Below are 17,239 nucleotides of genomic sequence, written 5' to 3' on the forward strand. Positions count from 1 at the left end.
TCCAAATGCTGAAAATAAGTGTATTTGCTCGAGACATTCGAGGAGGACATCCTGGGATCAAAGCTCCCCTCGAACCAACAAGTTCTTGGGCACTTCTTGTACCTTCATCTTGAAAAGAATCAGGTGACCCGTTCAGCACCCAACTCAGTGGTGGAAAAAGTGGAAGATTTTTGGAAGCGTGCCCAGACTCCGACACGTCACCGCCACTACGAAATCAAGAAGCTTGAAGCCCTGTTCACCCACTGGCAGCGATTGAAGAAGAACGCCAATAGGAATACGGCAACACAGCAGGCAAACGAAGCCACGTTCAAGGATACACTGGACGACCTTTTTGATGTCGCTCACACCAACCCATTTACAATTATGAAGATGGAAGAAGACAAAGTTTCTACAAGCCCAATGAGAGAAAGGTCGAAGTGGCTGTATGACGTCTGTCAACACAGTCCTACAGAAGAAGGAAAAGAAGAAAGAGGAAAAAGTTGCCCTCGAACAGAAGCGTAGGGAGGTTGCAGCCAGTCAAGCAGCTGAGCTCCAAGAGAAAGTCTGGTTGGTGAGTAGCAGTAGCTCTGGAACAGAAGATTCTGGAGATGAGCCCATGGCTGGTCCAAGCTTTGCAACACCGCCTTCTCCAAAGAGTGAAAGGAAGGAGGTCATGACAGCATCCTTATCTGCTGCCCTCGACAGGAACAGGGTCTCAGACAGAGCTGCAGTCATGACTGTGGGGGAGGCTGCTCGAAGTCTGGGGCATGACATTGAAGACCTCGCTTTGAACTGCAGCAGCATACGTCAGCTTTGCATGAAGCGACGGAGGGAGACATTTCAGAGCATCATGGCAGAATTCACTCCAGAGGACAGGCTGGTTGTCCACTGGGATGGAAAACTGATCCCTGACCTCATCGGGAAGGACAAAGTCGACCGACTCTCTATTCTTGTTTCCGCCAAAGGAAGTTCAAAACTTCTTGAAGTTCCAAAATTGTCTTCTGGAGTGGTGAGGCTCAGGCTCAAGCTGTTGTTGAAGCCTTAACCCGTGCCGTCCCGAGGACGTACTTCCACGTCCTCACGTTTTGTCACAGCTAATCCCGAGGACGTACTTCAACGTCCTGCAATTGCAAGGTTCATAATTTCCACAATTTTCAATTTTCGTGAGTCATTTTTGGTACGTATACACGGGACACCTGCCTCAACAAGATGCCAGGCAGAGACAATGCCTTACCCAGCATGACCTCCTCCCCCCCCCTGCATGCCCTTTTCTCAGCAATTCACCTGTTATCAGTGATCTGGCCAGTATAGCCATGTCATGCCACGGTACGAAATTCAGGGCCAGAGTGATTCCCCAATCAATGACAATGTGGAGGACAAACTTTACATAGCATTAGAGGAAGAAACAGTTAGAAATGATGATCAGGTAATGTGGCAAAAAAAGGTCAGGTATTAGCGAGTGAAACAATGCTTATAATGCCTATATTACTGCTTGAAAACCAATATACTTTTGTACTACATATAAATTCGTAACAGTAAATAAATAAATACCGTTTATGAGTGGTGTGAAATAGTTATCCTCCCATAGAACTCGTTTTCTTTGGCGCCAGCCTGATAGAAAACCCAGTAAAGTAAGGAGGCTCTCCTACCTGTAATGAGTATTTTAAACCTCAGGTGAGCGATTTCTCTATAAATTTTCGATGTTTCTCACCAAAAGCGAAAGTTTTAGCAAAAAAAAAAAAGGTCAAAAATTGCCCGGGATTGGGGGGTACCAGTGGTCAAAAAGTGGCCGGGACTGGGCGGGTTAAGGAAGTGGGGCATTGAAGATCAAGTTGAAGCCCTATGTTTTGACACGACGAGTTCGAACACTGGTCGTCACAAAGGGGTCTGCATCCTTATTTATCAATTTCTTGGCCGTGACCTCCTTCACCTAGGATGCCGTCATCACATCATGGAGCTCCTCCTTGCTGCTGCCTTCGGAAAATGTATGGGTACTTCCTCCACTCCAGAAGTCCTATTATTCAAGCTCTTTCAAAATGCATGGGAGCTCATCGACCAATCACAGTACGAGGACTCGACCACCGATGTGCGTACTGAACAGATGGTCTCTGACATCAGGGAGACAATGTTGGATTGGCTCTCATCTGCCCTGAAGATTTCCCAACCACGAGATGACTACCGTGAACTCCGGGAGCTGACGATGCTGTTCCTTGGGTCTCCACCCACTCGTGGAGTCCACTTCTCCTCTCCTGGAGCGATGCACCATGCCCGCTGGATGGCCAAGGCAATCTACTCCCTGAAGGTCTGGCTTTTTCACTCCCAATTCCACCTCACTCCACGAGAAGAGAAGGGACTTCGAGAGCTCTGCATTTTTCTCTCTTGGGTGTACATGAAGGCTTGGGCTACTGCTCCTTTGGCAGCGAGTGCTCCCCAAAATGATCTAAGCCTCCTGCAATCCCTTGTTAGCTACAAAACAATCAATCCAGGAATCTCTAAAGTGACTGCACAAAAACTCGCGTCACACCTTTGGTATCTGAGCGAGAAACTCATTGGATTGGCCCTGTTTGATGACACAATTCCCACTGACACCAAGGACATCATGGTGGAGGCAATGGAAAACAAAGAAGGAGAGGACGACCCACCAAAGAGGGCTACCATACCCCTGGAGACAGTCAGTGAAAAAATGGTTGCCAACTTCCCCACAAAGAGAACAAAGATTCTCCTAAACAAGCTCCACCTCCCTGAGGAATTCCTTCAATTTCCGACTGTCAAGTGGCAAGAGACGGAATCCTACAAGACAACTCAGGCCACTGTGAAGTCCCTCGTCGTCCTCAATGACAATGCTGAACGAGGTGTGGCACTTGTTCAGGCGTACACCAGACACCTCACGAAAGACGAAGAACAGTTCGGATATTTGCTCCAAGTCGTCGAGGATCACCGCCAGCGAATGCCCAAAGTCCTCAAACGGACCATGACAAGGCAACAATGAGTGGCTAGTCACCACGATACCCCTGCTATAAGCAGATAATACCCATCTGAAGATGAGGGGGACCCCGAGTTCGAGGGCTTTGCGGGCAATACGTTATCACCACAAGGGGGAAAACTTCAAGATAATTGAGCGACCTCTAAACAGTAATCAATTTCAAAAATATTTCATGAGGTGTGTTTGTGGACCAAATGGAAGCATTTTATGGGGTCAGAGCCCAACAATTACGGAAGTCGAAAATATGGACCATCCTAATATATATATATATATATATATATATATATATATATATATATATATATATATATATATATATATGTATATATATATATGTGTGTGTGTGTGTGCAAAGTAACCACAGGAGAAATAATAGGAGCGACAGTGAATACTTTCGTATATTACATCTTCAGACAGAGTGAGACAGAAACAAAAAGTTAGAGGTCTTTTTTGCACACCCGTAGCAGGGAGTGACACACAGAACGAAGGATGACGTGAATTTTTACCTGCGGCTTGACTTATGGTCACCTACAGCCGGGAGTGGCACACAACAAGGGATGACCTGAATCTAAAAATAGGCGATGCACAGAACAATAGGTACCTTTCTTTTTTCTTCCTTAGGGATGCACTTGACAAAAAGGGCCGAGGAGGAGGAGGGGAGGAAGGGGGAGGGAGAGGGAGGGGGAAGGAGGAGAGGGAAGGGGGAAGGGAGGAGGGGAAGGGGGAAGGGAAGAGGGAGGAAGGAGGAGGAGTAGGGGACAAATACTGTGGCTTAACTTAAGACCTAGAGGATTAATGCTAGGTGTGTCCCACACAGGTGTGATTACACTACCAGGAGACGACAGGGAACAATCAATTGTTAGTCTGGGGGGATACTGCTTTAAAATTAATTCAGTTAACAATTTATCACACTTAAAATGACCATAGCTCATGTTTACATTCTTTTCATGTGTGCCAGAAATTAGGCAAGGTTCTATTACATTTCTTTCATCTAAGCCTTTTGATCTTGCTAAAATCTTAGAGCCCGCCCAGTAAATATGGTGATCGCTTAATGCTTTGTGCTGAAATAGACCACTACTCTGTTGGGCTGTCCTTACACTGTATTTATGTTGTGAGATTCTGGTTTCCAAATCTTTTGCAGATTGTCCTATGTAAAATTTGTTATAGGTTTTACACGGGATTTTGTAAACAACGCCAGAATTACTGAATGGGCTGTTCTTGATGAGGGTTGTTTTGATGATGTTTTCATATTTGAATACTAGTTGTACATTAAGTTTCTTCTGTATGTGAACAACCTCAAGAAAATTTTCATCGAAGGGGAGGATTTTGCTAAGAGGAAGGGATGACTTGATCAAACAGTTCTCGGTGCAAAACCGATCTGCACCATATATGTATGGCTTGATTAAAACCCACAAACCAAACAACCCCATCAGGCTAATTGTAAGCTCTGTAGGTTCTACGACATACAAGCTCTCCAAGTGGCTTGTAACACTGTTGTCCCCTGCCGTAGGCACTATATCTGATTCATTTATACAAAACAACGAGGCTTTGGTAAGAAAGTTAAAATCTCTAAATGTCATTTACCCCTACAAATTAGTCAGCTTTGATGTTATTTACAAAAGTCCCTCTTGATGATGTTTTAACTTTCCTGCCAAGCATTCTGGGCACTAACATTCATGGTATTCCCTCTGAAAGTATTATCAAGCTAATTAAGTTGTGCATTGTGAACTCATCTTTTATCTTTGAAGGCAAATTTTACACACAAAAATGTGGTATGGCCATGAGCAATCCCCTGTCCCCAGTTCTGAGAAATATTTACATGGATTTCTTTAAGAAACATTTACTGACCTCCGTAAAGGAGCAAAACATAGTTTGGCTCCGATACGTTGATGATATCCTGTGCAGCTGGCTTAACAGTCTTCCGATTGATGAATTTCTCCAGAAATTAAATTCGTTGGTTCCATCGTCTAAGTGTACTCATGAGATGGAAATGGATAATGAATTGCCATTTTTGGTTGTAAAAGTTATCAGGGACCAAAATGTTTTGAAGACTAAGGTATACAGAAAACCTACAAATATTATGTCATATGTGCATTATTATTCAAACCATCACATTAATGTACAAAGATCTGTGTTTATATCCATGTACTTACGAGCATATAGAATTTCAGACCCAGAATTTTTAGATCATGAACTAAAAATTATTCAGAGCATTGGAAAGAAGCTAAAATATCCACAAAGTATACTAACTCAGTGCCACAATACATCCAAGAAACGATTCCTTACCATGTTACAAATAATGTTTTTAGAAATTAATATATACGCACGGTATGTAAATCACTAATAAATAATGTTACCACTAGGCTAACCATTTTGAATTGGGCATTACTTGTTAACTAATGAGACCAGTGCCATAACATAATATTGGCACATTCACTATTTCATCGCTTGTATTGCTGTAGTGAATAGCACGAATTCCAAATATTCATGGAGGTAATGGATACAATTTTCAAATGGTGCTTTAAAATGAAACCGTTGAAAAAGAAACTATCCACAAGCGAAACAAGCAGAAAAATATACGATATTAAGAGTTAATTGGACTTTACACATAACAGAATACAGTTGTGCAATTATGATGTTTCCCCATCGGTTTTTCCATGTGCCTGATACTCGTTTCTTTCTCTTTTTCATCTCCATCAAGAAGGTTGTTTTCACACCTGTCCGTTTGTTTGTTGGTTGGTTGGTTGGATTGTGAGCAAGATTACACAAAAACTACTAGACGGATTTCCATGGAACTTGGTAGAAGAATGGTCTTGGTCCAGAACAGACTCCAATAAGTTTTGGTGAGGATCCAGATAAAGGTGCGGATCCAATATATATATATATATATATATATATATATATATATATATATATATATATATATATATATATATATATATATATATATATATATATATATATATATATATATATATATATATAAATATATATATATATATATATATATATATATACCACTTCCCGTCCGATCAGCGAAGTTAAGCAACGTTGGGTCTGGTTAGTACTTGGATGGGTGACCGCCGGGGAACACCAGATGCTGTTGGCATCCCTACGTGTCAAGTGGGGTTGGTAGAGGATTAGTGCCCCTCCCTGTAAAACAATTAACTCGAAGCCATTGGCCACCCCGTCTGGGATACATGGCGTCTGGCAATGAATGAATGAATTTATATATATATATTTTTTTTTTCATTTTAACATTACGAGATAGGGCGTTTTTCGACATTTTCGTAAATATTTTAATGAATATTGGGTGGATCTTGATGAAATACATCAGGTATATTTAGGATATTGGCATCTACGGATGTGTACAGTTTGGAGCGGATCCATATAAAATTCCGGATGTAGTGGATTTAAATGTTTTTATATGGGGGTAGTCTTTTTCCAGCTGCCGTACAATAACAAATAAGACTTGACTGAATTAAAAGGATCTGCATGTTGTGCCTTGGCGGAGGTGTGAGCTCTACTGTGTGCCATTCTAGTTTTATATTATTTTTCTTAATGAAAAAGTGCTGATTTCTGTAACATCCATGGCATTTTCATTACTATTCCCTCTGTTAAACACCAGCCAGCTTCTTTCCCCACAGACAGTCTTTTCTCTTCGTTTTCAAGAAACATTTCTAAGCTACCAACAATACTGTTTAGCTCTTAGAGTCTATACAGCAAGTTAAAAGACATGGTGTTGTAACTTACCACTATCCAAGGCACACAACTGCAGTGGAGGTAAGGTGACCATCTTATAAAAACAAACACTTGAAGACAGAATTGTTATTATTACATTGTGCTTATGAATGCATGTAAATCTTTCATAGCTTTTCCTAAATTCTTATACTGGTTCCAAGGGTATGGGTCTCGCTAGAGCTGAAGCCTTGTTAATGACACAAGCAATTTGACACAATCCGATGCCCCATAGAAGGCCACCATTTTATGAGGGCAGCTGTACCAGTATTGTTGTGTCACCTGTTACACGTCCTTCTTTTTCTCATAGTTTTTGTTTTTCTCCTCGACCCTTCATGCGATTTCTTTCTAATTTGTATATCTATTCCCTGGCACTTTTTTTTATAAGCTATTATTTCATTTTAGTGCAGCCCTGTGGGGAACTTGATGGCAACCATCTTGGCACAGCAAAGGGCCCTACCCCTTTCGTTTTATTCTGTACGATAATTCTTGCCTCTGTGTTTGCCTTCGTTCTTGTCAGAGAAGTATTCTTTTGTCAGGAGAGGATACACATATTTTAGTAGTGTACCGCCAACGGATCTAGTACCACCCAGCAACGTTCATAGTGCATCTGTCTGTAACAAAACCGTGGATTTTGCTAATTCACACATGGTAAAGTCTTCTGTTACAGGCAAAGCATATTGATTTTCAAAGTTCTTGGTTACCCATATAACCTGTAATCACCAGAAATTTTTGTCAGTGAGCCACTTTTGTTTTTCAAACTCTCACACTCATTTCTATTCTCCTGAAAAAAAAAAAAAAAAAAATAGAGATGGATTTATTAAAAAAAAAAAAAAAAAAAAAAAGCAAAAATGGCTGGAACCACTTATGATTTCAGTAAACTGCAGCTCCGTTGGTACCCTCGATACATCACTGCTTACGGATCTGTCCCTCAGGTGCCAGGCATCTTTGAGCAACTCGAGCATCTCGAGCATTTTCTTTCTCGTAATTTTTCCAAAGCCCTCGGCTGAGATGCCACGAACAATTGCGGCCCCATCATGCAATGCCTTGAGAATAGGATGAGGACACATTGAGTGGTAGATGTGTAGCATTATTTTCCGTCAGCCATGCATAATAACTTCTGTTGTAATTTTGTCATATGAGGCGACGATGTTGTTGAGAGCATTGTTGATGTTATATTCTTTCCAAAACTCACTGATGGTTGTTGTACGTGTGGTCTATGCTATCCCGCTTGTGCACCTGAAAAATTCACCTGAATTTCTCCCAGTCACCTTCCTCCAAGCCCTTCAGCTCCTCCCTCTTGGTGATGACTTTGTGCATCTGTTCATTAATGAACCTGAGGTAACAAACCTTGTAATTAATTCTTGATCCAAGGGTTGGATCTAGACTTCATTTTCAGGGAAAAAAAAAAATCCCAGTGGGGCAAAGCCAACAATGTAAGGACGATAGTGGGGCAGTTACCCATGACCAGGATGATTTTGAATGGTAATCTACATGGTTTACAGTATTCCTAAGCATTCGTTCGAATCAGTCCGTCACAACTGGGGCTGTTGCCAAACCTTCTAGTTATGCTCTCAGTGGATGTTAAGTTATTCATTCATAACGCCAATAAGAAACTTAGTATGGGGAAAAATGTGGTTCAGCAAATGCTTAACTTTTCAGTCACCTGCAGCATTCACAGCCAAACAAAGGGTACGACGTTCCTTGCTAGCCTTGAACCCTGGAGTTCTCCTTTCCATGTAACAGGTCAGGAATATGGTGGAAAGCAGGCGTTTCCAAATCAAGTCTGACAAACCTGGCAGACTCATCAACACTAAGCATAACACTAAGCATCTCGGGAGGAAAGGAGGCTGCAACCAACTCATTTGCTCTTCCCACACACCTTGCCTTGCAATTGTGCATGATATAATTTATTTTTGTGTAAGAACTTTTGGAAGTTTCTAGAACAGTTTCTAACGTTCTAATATGGTTTAATATTATTTAGAACATTCTAGAATAATCTAAATATCATAAAACAGAACGCAGTTTTCAGCATCTAACAGTTATCTTCGCAGTGCAGGTGAACGGTCAGCAAAATAAATGCTTAGTGTGTTACTATTAAATATTAAATATTTTGGTTTTTCAGATAAGCATGATGTCCTACAAAAGAAGTGATGCTATTGTATAAAAGAATAAGGATGTCTGAATCAATAATTTGGTTTGGTTCCAGCAGTCACATAGAAGAGGAATTGTGCCTTTAGAAGAATCTTCATTAGAGGAAAAATGCAAAATCCCAAATCAAATGCAAATTGTTGGACCTTACCAGTTTCTTGGAACAAAAATCTAATTAAGAAAAGATCGAATAGTTGAAATTTCCAAAGAAGTTACAAAATTTTGAGAGAATAAATAGAACTTTCCTCATGTGTCAGATCAAACAATAGAAGTAAAGCTTGACAAGGCACTAATATCTTATGATGAATGTGTCAAGGGGAAAATATGATGCCCTCTATAAACACTTTGTTATCACAAAAGTAAATGGTCAGTAGTTATACACTAAAGATAAACAACTCTACCACCTACAAGTGTAAAGCAAAGGAGAAGTGGGGTACTCAACAGGTCAGGTTCAAGAAAGGTAACCATTCATCCTTCAAAAAGACGAAAACTGCCTGATGAATATTACCATCAACATCTTATGATCTTTAGTCTGGTGGTAGTTGAACTGAATCTGATGACAGCGAATATAAAGATGAAGATGAGACTAATCATCCACCAGCCAGAAAACACAAGGGAAATAAGGTTGCAACTAACTTGGTGATATCAGCTGCAGTATCGACAAAAAATGCTGTTAATGTATGCAGAACACTGTCATGTGATGGTATTGACATTCCAGTCCAAGTCAAGCAGCAATTTACAAGTTATTATACAAAGAGGCTGCTACATTGAAGGTGAAAATGATTGATAAGTTGCAGCTGGAAACATATTCTTTACATTTCGGTGGAAATCGGACTGATGAAATTGAGTAACTGGTAGTACTGCTTAACCCGCCCCATCCCAACCGATTTTCCACCACTGACTCCCCCTAACCCCGACCAATTTTGGAAAACAAAATTTTTGGCTCAAACCTCCGCTTTTGGTGAGAAACATCGAAAATTCATAGAGAAATCGCTCACCTGAGGTTTAAAATACTCGATGCAGGTAGCAGTACTCCTTACCTTACGGGGTTTTCTATCAGTCTGGCTCCAAAGAAAATTAATTCTATGGGAGAGTAACTATTCCACACCACTCATAAACGGTATTTATTTATTTTGTACGAATTTATATATAGTATGAGAGTATATTGGTCTTCAAACAGTAAAATAGGCAATATAAGCATTGTTTCACTCACTAACACATCAACATACCTGACCTTTTTTGGCGACATTACCTGATCATTTCTGACTGTTTCTTCCTCTAATGCTATATAAACTTTGTCCTCCACATTGTCATTGATTGGGGAATCACTATGGCCCTGAATGTCTTTATTGGCCAGGTCACTGGTAACAGGTGAATTACCAAGACAATAGCATGCAGGGGGGGGGGAGGTCATGCTGGGTAAGGCATTGTCCCTCCCAGGCATCTTGTAGAGGAAGGTGTCCCGTGTATATGTACCAAAAATCACTCACGAAAATTGAAAATTGTGCAAATTATGAACCTTGCAATTGCATGTCTTACCGGTACATCGACAGGTCTAGCTGTGACAAAATGTTGCGACGTACCCATATGTCAACGGGACGCATTGAGTTAAAAATGAAAGAACCCAAATAAAATTGGGTGCATTGTGTTTGGAAAATGACAAGGCTGAAGTTATTGCTGAAGGAATTGCAAAAGTTATTGATGAATACATCTTATGGCATGCAATAAAAATGATCATTGCAGACACAACTAGCGTTGACACTGGGAAAAAGAGTGTTGTTGGCAGATTACAACAAACCACAATTTATCGGCTGTCAGTATCACATTCTGGACAGGATTCTCTTTTTGGTGATGAACAAAGAACTTGTCACTAACACCAATTCTCCAAACATCGAATATCGATTTGTGTCACAACTAATAAAGGCCTATGAAAAATTAAAATCAAAGTTTGTTAATGGAACGGACGAGATCCTCGATAAGTCAGGATGGAGAGATGACATGAAGTATTTGCATCATTTAACACGAGTGTTTAGATTCTTTGAAGAAAAAGGGCATTTTCCTTTGATAAACTTTCACAAAATTCTAAATATCAGTAATGCGAGGTGGAACTCAAGAGTAATTCTCGCTACCTTTGTATTCATTCCTATATCTACAACAAGGAAGAATTTTGAGAAGATATGCAGATTCATTTTGTATGAATGGGCAGTGTACTGATTTACTAATTAGATGTACAATGAAAATGACTTCAAGAACTTGTCAGAACTATTGAAACCTTACAAAGCACTAGGCTCATTGCAGAATCACTGGAAGCAGGAGCCATACTTGCTTAAAATACCAAAAAGTAATTAGCATGCAGAACATGCAATCAGAGTGATGCAGGAACTTTATAGCCTACTGGCTGCATAAACAAAACCAAACTGCAACTTAGATTTATTCTACATAATAAACAGTGATTTTAAGTATTAATGCATTTGTATGATCTTTTTTGTTTTTATTATTATTATACATGTAAATATATACTTGCAAAAATAGATTTTTTAAAAATTTCGGGGTGGCCTATTTTAAAACTGTGAGGAATAAGGGCTTTTTTTCTTTGTTTTTAAGCAAAAGTTAATCGACTCGAGGTACAGGAACATAAGGTTGTAAAAAAAGGTAGAACCAGTCGAGCAGGGCAGTACTCCCGAGGTGGATGGAATAACTATCTACACCAAACTACATGCACAGTACACACTACACTTTCTATTCAAAATTTAACTAAAATGGCGTCTCTTCATCAAGCCTTGGAGTCCCCAGGGGGGGGACCGTAAAGGCCCCCACCATCCCCCCCTCTCCCGGTGACGACTCGAGGTGCCTGGAACCACTGTCTGACTCTCTTCTTCTTCATTTCTGCAACATTTGCGGCCTTTCCTCTAACGTTCGCTCAGTTGAGCACCACCTCTCCTCCTCTAAACCTCACCTTCTTTTTCTAACGGAGACTCAGCTGTCTGAGGCAACTGACAGCAAACCCTTCTCTGTATCCTCCTACTTTTTTTATACTCATTTCAAAGCCAAAGGTCGCTGTTGTGTATATATACGCAACGACTTATCTTGCTCTCGTGTTCCTGAACTCAATTCTTCTGAATTCTCTACACTCTGGCTTCGGCTTTCCTGTCATTCTCTGACTGAATATATCTGTGCTGTTTACTTATCCCCTAATTCTACTGACTATCAAAAATTCTTCGACTATCTTACTTCTATGATGGAACACATTCTATCAATTTCTCCTTTCTCTGAATCTCCATTCTAGGAGATTTCAATGTTCACCACCACCTTTGGCTCTCCTCTCCTTTCACTGATCCACCTGGTGAACAAGCCTACATCTTTTCTATCCTTAATGACCTAGAGCAGCTTGTACAGCACCCTACCCGTATCCCTGACCGCCTTTGAGAGAGCTAAAACATACTTGACCTCTTCCTCACAACTAATCCTTCTGCTTACTCTGTAAATCTTTTCTCTCCGTTGGGCTCCTCCGATCACAACCTTATTACCGTAACCTGTCCTATCAATCCGGTACGGCCTGTGGACCCTCCAGGGAAACGTCGTCTGTGGCATTTTGGAGCCGCGGATTGGGAGGCCCTCAGGCAGTACTTCATTGATTTTCCCTGGAATGATTATTGCTTCCATGGCCGGAAGCCATCTGAGTGTGCCTTGTGCATTACGGAGGTTATTCTCTCGGGCATGGAAGCATACATTCCTTTCTCATATCCTTTGACTAACGCAAGAAAGCCTTGGTTTAATCACGCTTCTTCTAATGCTGTCCGCAACAAGGAGAGGGCCTACAAAAGGTACCGGAGCCAACCCACCCCTGAATCACATCATCTTTATGTTTCTGCACGGAATCGTGCTAAGTCTGTTCTTCGCTCTACTAAAAATAATTTCATCCATACTAAATGCTCTCAACTCTCCAACTCGAATTCTTCCCATTCCTTCTGGCACCTTGCCAAAAATCTTTCTAACAACTTTACCTCATCATCCTTCCCTCCTTTTTTCTACTCTGATGGTTCTGTAGCTATTTCTTCTACTGATAAAGCAGATCTCTTCGTACAGACTTTCTCCTCCAATTCCACCTTAGACGATTTCAGTGCTGTTCCTCCATCACTTTCCCTCTCTGACTTCCTCATGGCTGACATTAAAATTTCTTCAGTTGATGTATTTTCTGCCAACACTGGCCTCAGTACTAACAAGGCATATGGGCCTGATGGGGTCCCTCCTGTTGTTCTCAATAACTGTGCTTCTGAGCTTACACCCTGCCTAGGCAAACTCTTTCGCGTTTGTCTGTCAACTTGTACCTTTCCTTCTTGCTGGAAGTTTGCTCTCATTCAGCCAGTCCCAAAGAAGGGTGACCACTCCCAACCCTGCAACTATCGTCCAATTGCTTTAACGTCTTGTATTTCAAAAGTTTTCGAGTCAATTATCAATAGAAAAATTTTAAGGCATCTTTCCTATCACAACCTTCATTCCGATCGTCAATATGGGTTCCGTCAGGGATGCTCCACTGGCGATCTTCTCACCTACCTTTCAGACTCCTGGTCATCCTCCTTTCGGGACTTTGGCGAAAGCTTTGCCATTGCACTTGACATCTCAAAGGCTTTCGATCGAGTCTGGCATAAATCTTTAATTTCCAAACTGTGCTCCTACGGTCTCTATCCTTCTATCTGTGCCTTCATCGCTAGCTTCCTTTCTGGTCGTTCTATAGCTGCTGTTGTAGACGGCCATCGTTTTTCTCCTATATCTATCAACAGTGGTGTTCCTCAGGGCTCTGTCCTATCACCAACTCTCTTCCTTTAATTCATCAATGATCTTCTAAGCTGTACATCTAACCCTATCTACTCATACACTGATGACTCCACCCTTCACCTTTCCATTCGGTTCTCGCAACGCCCATCTCAACAGTTACTTCAACGAACAAGGGATGAGGCTATGGCACACCTAATGTCTGACTTGGCTCGTATCTCTGACTGGGGTAAAAATAATATGGTTCTTTTTAATGCATCTAAGACTCAGTTCTTACACCTATCAACCCGACAAAATCTTCCACAGGTATACCCACTAATGTTTAATAATATTCAGCTTAATCCTGCATCATCCTTGAACATGCCTGGGGTTTCATTTACTCGGGACTTATCTTGGAAAAATCATATTACATCTCTTGTAAAATCTGCTTCGAAGAGATTGGGTGTGCTAAGCCGACTCCGCTCTTTCTTTACCTCTGCACAATTATTGACTCAATACAGGGGTTTTATCCGCCCCTGTGTGGAGTACAACTCTCATGTGTGGGGAGGCTCCCCACATACAGCTCTTCTCAATAGGGTGGAGTCAAAGGCTTTTCGTCTCATTAACTCTCCTCCTCTTACTGACTCCCTTCAACCTCTGTCTCTACGACGTACTGTTGCATCTTTATCTCTTTTCTATCGCTACTTTAATGGTTACTGCTCCTCTGAATTGTCTGCTTGCATTCCTCCACCTCTACGACGGGCGCGTAGCACCCGTCTGGCAGCAAACTCTCATCCCTTTTCTGTCCAACTCTCTAATGCAAGAGTTAACTGTTACTCTCAGTCTTTCATTTATGCAACAGGTCAGCTCTGGAACTGTCTTCCTCTGTCTTTATTTCCTGCTGCCTATCATCTCCAGTCTTTCAAACGCAATGTGTCCAGGCATCTCAAAATGATCGGATCTTGAATTTGGCTCTCCATTGTATTTTGTTTTTCTCTTGAAGGGAACTGTTACTGCGGGCTCATGGCCTTTGGTTCCTTCTTCCTCGCCTAATATATATATATATATATATATATATATATATATATATATATATATATAGATAGATATATAGATATATATATATATATATATATATATATATATATATATATATATATATATATATATATATATATATATATATATATATATATATATATATATATATATATATATAGATAGATAGATATATATATAAGAACTTATGTTTTTTTTGGCATATTGATACACAACAGCTTATTAGATTCTTTGGTTGTTCCTTGTTAGGCTACTAGAGATGGTTTCAAAGTTGTTCTTTGTTCCTTCATGGGTCTGACTGGGTTTGTTTCTTGAAGGTTGTCATGCTCTTTCAAGAACTGTTCTGTGATCAAAGGTGCCATAAAAGTCTTGCCAGTTATCTTGATTATGCGTTTTATTTAGTTCATTAATGGTGCTGTCTTGGATATTCAGGGATTCTTGTTATCCTAAAGGCAGGTGAGTTTTCTCTTGATGTGGTTTCAATTGTTGATGAATTGTTTTAATTGAGAAGAAAAGTTAGGTTGAAATGTTTGGTGTTGCAATTGGGAACATGGATTTTTCTGACTGGTGTGATTCTAATGAGGGTGGTGACTGCTTGAGAAAGAGTTCCCGATGGAAATTCCTATTGCTTGTTTCAGGTCTCGTGTGAACCATACCCAGTTAACCTGTCGTGTCTTGGCAGATTTTTTACCACTGCTCCCCCCCTCGCCCAATCCTGGCAGATTTTTTTTTTTTTTTTTTGCTCAAACGTCCACTTTCTATGAGAAACAATGGAAAATCACAGAGAAAGTGCTCACCTGGGCCTAAAAGTGGCCTAAACAGGTGACCCTCTGCACACCTAGTACCATTTTCTGTGGAGCCGAGGTGCAACCGTCACGTTTTCTATGGTAGGGATTAGTTTGGGAAACCACTCAGAACTGGTAGATATTTATTATTTTGGCACAAAAGAGTATGTTGTACAAGAATATATTGGTTTTCTAACAAGAATATAGACGATATATGCGATGTTCCATACAGCAGTCACCTGAAAATCGCCCAGTTCTTGCACATCTGACTCACTGTGACTGTTTTTCAACTTACATTCTATTTTTCCACTCACATTAAACTTTCCAATAACAGTATACTAGTTTCGACCTTATATAACTGTTATCACATATTTGCAGGCCTTACTATTATAGTGTGCATCATATTATTGCATATTTATGGCACTTAGTATTATAGTGAGCATCATCTTACCACATATTTACAGCACTCGGTATTATCATGAGCGTCATATCGCAAACACACTCAGCATCAGTAATGCACTAGGGTGTGGACATTGCATTCCACACATTCGTATCTCGTGTCTTTTCTCAGAGTGGTTGCTGTCACTCTCAATTAGCAGCATACGTGAAAGCAGTGCTGGGGCCTAGGTGGGTTTGGTTGAGGGGGTATAGTGGTTGGGAAGTGGCGTTCTGAGAGGCGTAGGGGAGTTTGGGCGGCAGTGGCGTGGCGGGTGCGGTAGTGGGTCCTGTCCTAGGCATAACTCGCGATGATTTCCCGAGACAGCACCCTCACAAACTCCTCAAAGGTCTCAGAGGTTCCCGTAGTCATAACATGGAGGTAGTGGGCATTGAGGACCGTGATATCGAGCAAGTGGAAGAAGGCTTTTTGTACCACTTCATCGTGGTCCTGGCACATTCCACCCTGGAAATCATGGAGTCTGACTGGTCTGTTTGCCTCATGCTGACATTGTAGTCCAGTACTGCTCCGGTTTCCAAACGTGGAACCTCCTCTCGCTGTGGTAATCCATGGAGTGAGTGCAGTGCATCAGGAGGTGGTGTACCATCGACAGGAGGAAACCTCCCCTGTTATGGTTTCATACAGTGGTGAAAATGTTGTTCGCCTTGAAGAAAACCACCTCATTCTTATCAGGTTCCCCCCCAACCTTGACCATGTGCCGACAGTTTTTCTTCACTCTGCCACAGACTCCAGTGTCGTGTTGGTGGAGGTACCGAGCCAGAAGGAGGCTAGTGTACCAGTTATCCAGATACATGATGTGACCAAGATGAAGGTACTACTCTGTCATTGTCTTTACCACGGCCCCATTGAGTCCAATTCTTCGATCTTCTGTTATGTCTGTCTGTGTGCCGGTGTACAAGACTATGTTTTGCACATAACCAGTTTTACAGTCACACATAACGAAGATCTTGAACCCAAAATGGTGTCTCTTGCTGGGTATGTACTGCCGAAAAGAAATACTGCCTCTCCACAAAACGAGACTCTCGTCTATGACAAGGTCTCAGTAAGGATAGAAGGATGATAGGAACTTTTCCTGCAGGTGATCAAATACCATCCTTATTCTCATTTTATCGATGTTATTTGCATTAGTAGGGTCGTCGGCATCGTAAAAGACGAGACGGCTCAGAATTTGCTGAAATCTATTCTGGCCCATTACCTTCCCAAAGAAAGGTGTGCTGGTCTTAGGGTCCATTAACCAGTATCCCGGAATTTGTCTTTTTCATACAATACTCATCCAGAGAACCAGGGCAAAAAAAGATGAACATTTCACCTGTGGTATGGATAGTCATATTGCTG

The 17,239-nt window shown here is 41.1% G+C and overlaps 1 protein-coding gene across 1 annotated transcript in view; it reads left to right on the forward strand.

The window, feature by feature from the left end:
• The window catches only part of LOC145397990 (uncharacterized), a 279,327-nt gene that overhangs the window by 14,866 nt on the left and 247,222 nt on the right, over nt 1-17,239 (forward strand). The gene's annotated exons all lie outside the window — the stretch shown is intronic.

This window comes from Coenobita brevimanus, chromosome 44, assembly GCF_032717465.1.
Source record: "Coenobita brevimanus isolate Jiangsu-jjx chromosome 44, ASM3271746v2, whole genome shotgun sequence".
Classification (NCBI taxonomy): domain Eukaryota; kingdom Metazoa; phylum Arthropoda; class Malacostraca; order Decapoda; family Coenobitidae; genus Coenobita; species Coenobita brevimanus.